Raw genomic sequence first — 7,652 nt, 5'->3', positions numbered from 1 at the left:
CCCCCTCCCCTGGATAAATACACAAATCTACACCGGTGCACACCATTTGAGAGGGTAATTATCCCAACTGTCTAGAACAAACAAAACAAGTGCAAATGTTATGTCCATGTTTAATGAAGACTTTGGAGTGGTGCACCGAACTGAAACCCATTCTGCTCCGGTCATGCCTTCTCATCCCCTGACCCCTCACGCATGCAGCAAATAAAAAGTCTCATTTGTAATTCAGAGTCTCCAAGGCTCGGATTTAATAACAAAAGTGGCACCTGTCACTTTTTTTCTATGTATTAGTAGCACTCTCTTGCTTTAACCGTTAAAAACAGCTTATCTAGGAAAAAATATAAAGCAACAGTCCAGGGATATTTGTTCTTTGGGTTTACAGCGATTCTTAAAGAAGTCCTGAGGTATGAACTCTTAGTTGAAGGGAAAAATCATCTGCCAAGAAGTTACTCATATGGTCTAACTTCCTCTATACTTTTGAGTTTTTATCTGTATTCTTAGGTTTATAATGATATCATATATTTACCTGTCTTCAGTGTACCTAATACCGTGAAACTGCCGCGTGGGTAGCCTGTAGCGTCAATGCTTAGATGTGGATGCTTTTTTACTTCATTATTTTTAGAGGATACAAAATAATGTTTTAACCTAAGGTTATTTTTAACATTTTGTATCCTGTGTAGGAAATAAATAGTAATTAAGAAGATATGTTTCATTAATATAAGATATCATAGGCAAGCTAAAAGTCTATTCAGATACTTAACACGGCAAATATGTATAAACTAAGATTCATGAATTTCAGACTGAAGAATATTTTCTTTTTTTTTTTTTGATTTTTGAGACAGGGTTTCTCTGTATAGCCCTGACTGTCCTGGAACTCACTTTGTAGACCAGGCTGGCCTTGAACTCAGACTTCTGCCTGCCTCTACCTCCCAAGTGCTGGGATTAAAGGCATGCACCATCACCGCCCAGCTGAAGAATAATTTGAGTGGTGGTTTAGAAACGACCCATGTAGTGAAACTTTGTTTGGGGAAGATAAAAAGAAACAAAAAATTTTTTCTAAACTTTCACTAAGCCAGGCTTAGCTATACATTTCTGAAGTAGATTATCCATGAACCATTCAGAAAAGGCAAATTATTGCATATTTATGATCATAAAGCTATTAAAGGGGTTAGAGAGATTACTCTGTGATTAAAACCACATACTGGTCTTATAAAGCAGAGAGGAAAATTTTGAAGGATATATATAAAAAATGGAATGATATCTCACATTTATATACTGCAATGATTATTGTTCCTGATATGTGGTATTATCCAAAATGACCCATAGATTCAGTGTAATCTCCATCAAAATGGCAATGAGATTCTTCCCAGAAACATGCTGATTACTTTAAGATGAATGTGGAACTACAAAAGTCCCCAACCAGAAAACTTAACAGTTATTATTCTACTCAAGTAGCATAGCCATACATATTCCTAATTACATTTTTTATATCCATAAGTCAGTGCCTCTCCCACGCCTTATCAGAAAAACTTTGTTCTTATAGTAGATGGGAACCAACACCAAAGGTCCCACCACTGGACAGTGTGCAGAGAGTAAGAGACTTTGGAGCTCTCAGTCCTTAGAAGGACACCTTCATCAAACCCTTTCCCTAGGAATTCAAGGATTTCTGTTAAAGATAAGGTGGAAAGTTTGTAAGAGCCAACAAGTCGTGGATGACTCTGAAGAAATAGTATCTTCCAGAAACAACAGGACCAATGTACATATATGATCTGTGGCAACTCATACATGGCCCATACTGGTTGAAGCTAGATGAGGTCCCAGCTCTGGGAAGGGGAAGTGGGCAGGGGCTCTCACTCTTAACCAGGAAACTATCTGCAGCTGATACCTACTTGTAAAGGAAAAATTAGCTACATTTCAGGGAAGACCCTGTGTCCAGGAGTATTTAACTGACATAAAATGAAGTCCATGGTATTTTTTAGAGACAAGTTTTGCCCCATTTTTCCATTGTTAGGCCATTGTTTGTCTTTCTGGTCTTATGCATTTTTCTATGTTTCTTGTTTTGTTTTTGTTTATTTTTAAAGAGATAAAGAAAACAATAAAGTTGAGTGGGTAGGGAGGTGGAGAGGGTCTCAGGGAAATTGGAGGAAGCAAAAACATGATTCAATTATATTGCATGAATGATTTTTTTCTATTAAAAAAGAAATATATAACAAAATAAAAAGACCACCATCAGTCTGAGCAATTCAAAGGAGAAAAGATAAGGAGGTGTCACAGTAGCAAGGCAACTGGTTGTAAAGTTGTAATAATGAAGAATATGACGATTCTCTAAATTACATTCTAATCAAACAGAAACGAGAAGCTAAAGAGTCATCGCCATACATATATCCAGATGATTATATAGCATAGATATGAGCAGTTTGATTAAAGAAAAACAAACCAAGAACAACAATGTCTTCAGTAAATGATGCTGGGAAACTGGATATACATAAGTAGAATAAGAAACCTAAAGGCTTACTTGTCAACGTCAACAAAAGTCAGTCTTAATTATATTAAAGGCTAAATTCTTGAAAATATGACATTATTGGAATAAAACATGGGGGACATTTTAGGAATCTTGTGTATACATTCTAAGGATAGTACCAAAAAGCAGAGAAAATATTGAATAGACGAAGAACATTACATTATTGTTGAAAAGTTTGTGCAGTGGGAAAGAAAACAATTAGCAGAATGAAGAGATAATGTTGCATAGTCAGAGAAAATACTTATAAACTATTCACCAAACAAGATTTTAATATCCATAATATATATTATTCTCAAATGACTAAATGATAGAGTAGCTGGTAAATGGCAGGAAAGTCTATATAGATATTTTTTAAAGAAAACACAATAAAAATAGTATCACCAAAAATCAAGTAAGTGTAATGACATATCATTATATCCTATTCATTGCAGTCACTACTGCTGATAAAAATTTGGAGAAAAGAGAACTATTATATGGTTGATGGTGGGGGTTGGGAGTAACTTGGTACAACCACTGTGAAGAACAATATAGCATTTCTCAATATCCAATAATATGTGTTCTCATTCATCTGTACAAGCTAATAAAAAAAGCAAAAGAGTCCATAGAAAAACGCAGTATTAAGACTGAGAGGAGAGGTGGACTGACATGGATGGTACACCAAGACAGAGGGACAATGATATTTAATTCTGGTGTCAATAGGATAACATGGCACCATCAGAATTATATATAACCAGATAGAGGATTCTGACAGTTTTAACTCATAAAATAATAAATTCTTGAGGTAGAAATGTTTATTACTTGGATTGGTCATTACATGTGGGGCTCGGGTTACCCACTATCACTTCACCTGTGCTCCACGCATATGCACAAATATTAACAGGCTTTAAAAATAGGACAAAATGCATTGTTGTTCCAATAATTTCATTTTGTATTTAGAAAGAAAGCAGCTTATAAAATAAAGAATAGGTAATTTTATTTATATTTTAGTCAAGAATTAGAATTGCTAAGATTGTCTTGTCTCCCCCTTTTTATATGACTATTTAAGCTAGACTGAAGGGAATTGGTTCATTGTGAAACAGGCATAAAGCTCTATGTTTTCTCCTTCATATTATAATGAAATAAAAGAAAATAAAATCCATAAAGGTTTTTTGCAATATAAATATTCCATAGTATCCATTTTAAGTCTTTTAGAAAACAATAATAATTGCATTGGTATTTTTTATATCATAGTAAGATATAAATACATCTTATACCTCAAGGTGTTATGCCTTCTTTATTTCAACATACCAAAAAAAAAATGCCTTTCTAGTGAATACCCACATACATTTTAGAGATCAGCTTAACTTTTTTTTTGTTTGAAAAAAAAAAAAGAGGTTCAAGCGACCTTCTATTGAGAGAGAAGACAGCCACCCATACCAACAAGGATACAAAATATGCTCTTAAATTTTCATAACCATATTCAATCCTGCATGTATATACGTATACATATATACATACATATATGTGTGTGTACAGAGTCAATGACCCAAAATATAGACATTTTATTTAGTTTTTTGTTGTTGTAAATTTAATCTTCAATTGTCTTTGATCCTGTCTATGTTTCAAACTAGTTGAAATATACCCATTATTTAGGCAAGAGAGTACAACCAGCATGCTAGGCCTTTAGTCCTTTAGGATTTCTGAGCTAAATATCAATATTGTTTCAATCTTCAGAAATAATGTTATTCAGATTAATTATCTAGGATGCTTAGAAAATGTTTGAGTGTGTATCATTCTTATTTCCTTTATTATAGAAACTATAGAATAATGTTCAAATAAAGATTGTTTCTTGGGTTGAAAATAAGAGGAAAGAAATTATTTCAGCTACCTTCCTCTTTGCTCAGCACATATCACAAGAAGTGGCCAACAGAGTATAACTTAATATCAATGTGCCATCAATTTTATACAGATTTTGACTTATGTAAACAGTCAACAGTATAGATGTTATGGGATTGGAATGAAGAAAAAAATCAAGAGCAGTCTAGGGAGTTAGGAAAAATAAATTACTTGCAAGATATTTTAAAGAATTCAGCAAAAATTTAAGTAAATGAGAGTGAACTGTTTGAAGTAAGAACTCTCAAAATATCCTTATGAGTGTCTGTTTTAGACTGGAAGAGGCCTGGGAATGCTTCCTGCTTGGGGCTACAGAAGCATGGAACAGAAGAGCCCTCTCAAGCATCAAAGCCATTATTTGAGAAGATATATTTAGATCACTATGAAACCTGCCTAGTCTCCTTCCACAGTTTGACACAGTAAATATGATATAACCCACTCTTCTTTTTCCCCTTTTTTATTAGATATTTTCTTTATTTACATTTCAAATGTTATCCCCTTTCCTAGTTTCCCCTCCGGCTGTTTCCACTGTTACTTCTTTTTGGTATGTAACAGCATACCATAAAATCCCCTATCTCCTCCCCCTCCCCCTGCTCCCCAACCCACCCACTCCCATTCCTGGTCCTGGCATTCCCCTATACTGGGGCATAGAGCCGTCACAGGACCAAGGGCCTCTCCTCCCATTGATAACTGACTAGGCCAGGCCGTCTTCTGCTACAGATATAGCTAGAGCCACAAGCTCCACCATGTGTTTTCTTTGATTGGTGCTCTGAGGGTACTGGTTAGTTATTACTGATGTTCCCTCTATGGGGCTTCAGTCCACTTCAGCTCCCTGGGTATTTCTCTGGCTCCTTCATTGGGGACCTTGTGCTCTGTCCAATGGATGACTGTGAACATCCACCTCTGTATTTGCCAGGCACTGGCAGAGCCTCGCAGGGAAAAAAAAAATGTTGTAGCCCACTCTTCTATCTCTAAGCTAAAACACTGTATTTGGGTACTGAGTGTAAGGGACAACAGATATGTCATATGGGATATATGACTTAGGAAAAAACATTACCCAGAAGCCACGGTACTGCTTTAAGATTCATTGACACTGATAAATGAACTGTTTACTAATACTGGCAAAAGATTTAAAGAAAACATGCCTATTTTTATCAAAAGAATGAGCACATGGTAGTCGTAAAAATAAATATAACCAGGGACAAGAAAAATGAGGCAGTGGTTAGGGGCAGTTATGGATTTAACAGAGGACTTGAGACCAGTTCTCAGCATGCTCAAAGGGTAACTCAAAATGACCAATGACTCTGGCTCCAGGAGACCTGATTCCCTTTTCTGGTCCCCAGTCACCAGCCTTCATAAGCACATAACCACACACAATCATTCCTGTAATTAAAAAAAAATACAACTAGTTATCATTTCCATTAAATAATTGGTCCTGAAAATTCCAACCATATTGAATTTGTGAGCAGTAGAATTGAGTCCACATGGGAAAGGGTTAAGAATAATATACACCTTAGGTTCATTCTCTAGCTCCTCCATTGGGGGCCCTGTGTTCCATCCTATGGATGACTGTGAAGATCCACTTGTGTATTTGCCAGGCACTGGCATAGCCTCATATGAGACTGCTATGCCAGGGTCCCTTCAGCAAAATCTTTCTGGCATATGCAATCGTGACTGGGTTTGGTGGCTGATGATGGGATGGTGAAGGGGTCTACAACCCTATAGGTGGAACAACAATAGGAACTAACCAGTACACCCAGAGCTCCTGTCTTTAGCTGCATATGAAGCAGAAATGGCCTAGTTGGCCATCTTTGGCAAGAGAAGCCCCTAGGTCTTGCAAACTTTATATGACCCAACACAGGGGAATGCCAGGGCCAAGAAGTGGGAGTGGGTGTGTAGGGGAGCAGGGCAGGCGGAGGGTATAGGGAACTTTTGGGATAGCATTTGAAATGCAAATAAAGAAAATATCTAATTTAAAAAATAAAAAAGAATACTATACAGAGGTGAAGAATTTTCCCAGAATAATCGCTGAAAAGTCAAAAAGATGAAAATTACTAAACAATCATTATGTATTAAAGGCTACTATCTAGACATTAATAGTTCTAAAGATACCAGATAAATCAGAAGAATAAACAGGGATAACTTTAATAAATAATATAAGAAATATTTTTGGAGCAAAAAAATAAGATACCAAAGATTCATCCTTTAGTGGCAGAGAAAACCCAAACCTTAACTCTTTGGCACCATTTTAGTCAATGACATGACAAATCATGACTCAAGAAACATGTTGTCATTCAGTAAGAGAATCAGATTGGAATCATACCTCTAATTGACAACATTGAATTCCAGGAATCAACGAAACAGCAGCATCTAAGCTAGTGGTTCACAATCTGTGGGTCACAACCCTTTGGGAGTAGAATAACCCTTTCACAGGAGTTGCCTAAAACCATCAGAAAACATTTACTACTGAGGTTAGGGACCCCTATGGAAGAGTTAGAGGAAGGATTGAAGGAACCAAAGAGGATGGCAATCCCATAGGAAGACCAACATGCCAACTAACCTGGAACCTGGGAGCTCTCAGAGACTAAGTCACCAACCAAAGAGCATCCACGGGCTGCTGTTCCGAGGCCTCTTTCATATGTGCAGCAGAGGACTGCCTTGTATGGCCTCAGTGGGACAGGATGAACCTAATCCTGTAGAGACTTGATGCCCCAAGGAAGGTAGATGCTGGGAGTAGGGTACCATCTCAGAGGTGAAAGAGAGAGAGAATGGGGCAAAGAAATCTGGGAAGGAGGACCAGAGAGAAATATTTGGGATGTAAATAAATAAAATTAATTGATTAAAAATATTATGATTCATAAAAATAGCAAAATCACCGTTATGAAGTAGCAAGAAAAATAGTTGTAAGGGTCATTAAAACATGAAGAACTATGTGAAGGTGTCACAGCATTAGAAAGGTGACAACCACTGCTTTAAGCTCAAAATGATAAATATTTTGAACCCAGAGTCTTATATCTAGGTAATAACATTCAAGTATACAAGCAAAACATTCACTGTTTACAGAAAATTTCATTAAAAAAAAAAGATACCAAAATTATATTCTCATTTAAAAAAACAGTGTCATACACAAAGAAAATGTTATAAATCTTATAATTAGATATGAATATTTATGCATAATGCAAACAAAATAATTGTAATTTAAAACCTAAAATTGTGTCAGTAGGGAATTCTGGAGAGGAGAGATATGAAAGCAGGCTAAACT

This window comes from Mus pahari, chromosome 5 (genome assembly GCF_900095145.1).
Source record: "Mus pahari chromosome 5, PAHARI_EIJ_v1.1, whole genome shotgun sequence".
Taxonomy (NCBI): domain Eukaryota; kingdom Metazoa; phylum Chordata; class Mammalia; order Rodentia; family Muridae; genus Mus; species Mus pahari.
This window is presented reverse-complemented; position numbering follows the sequence as displayed.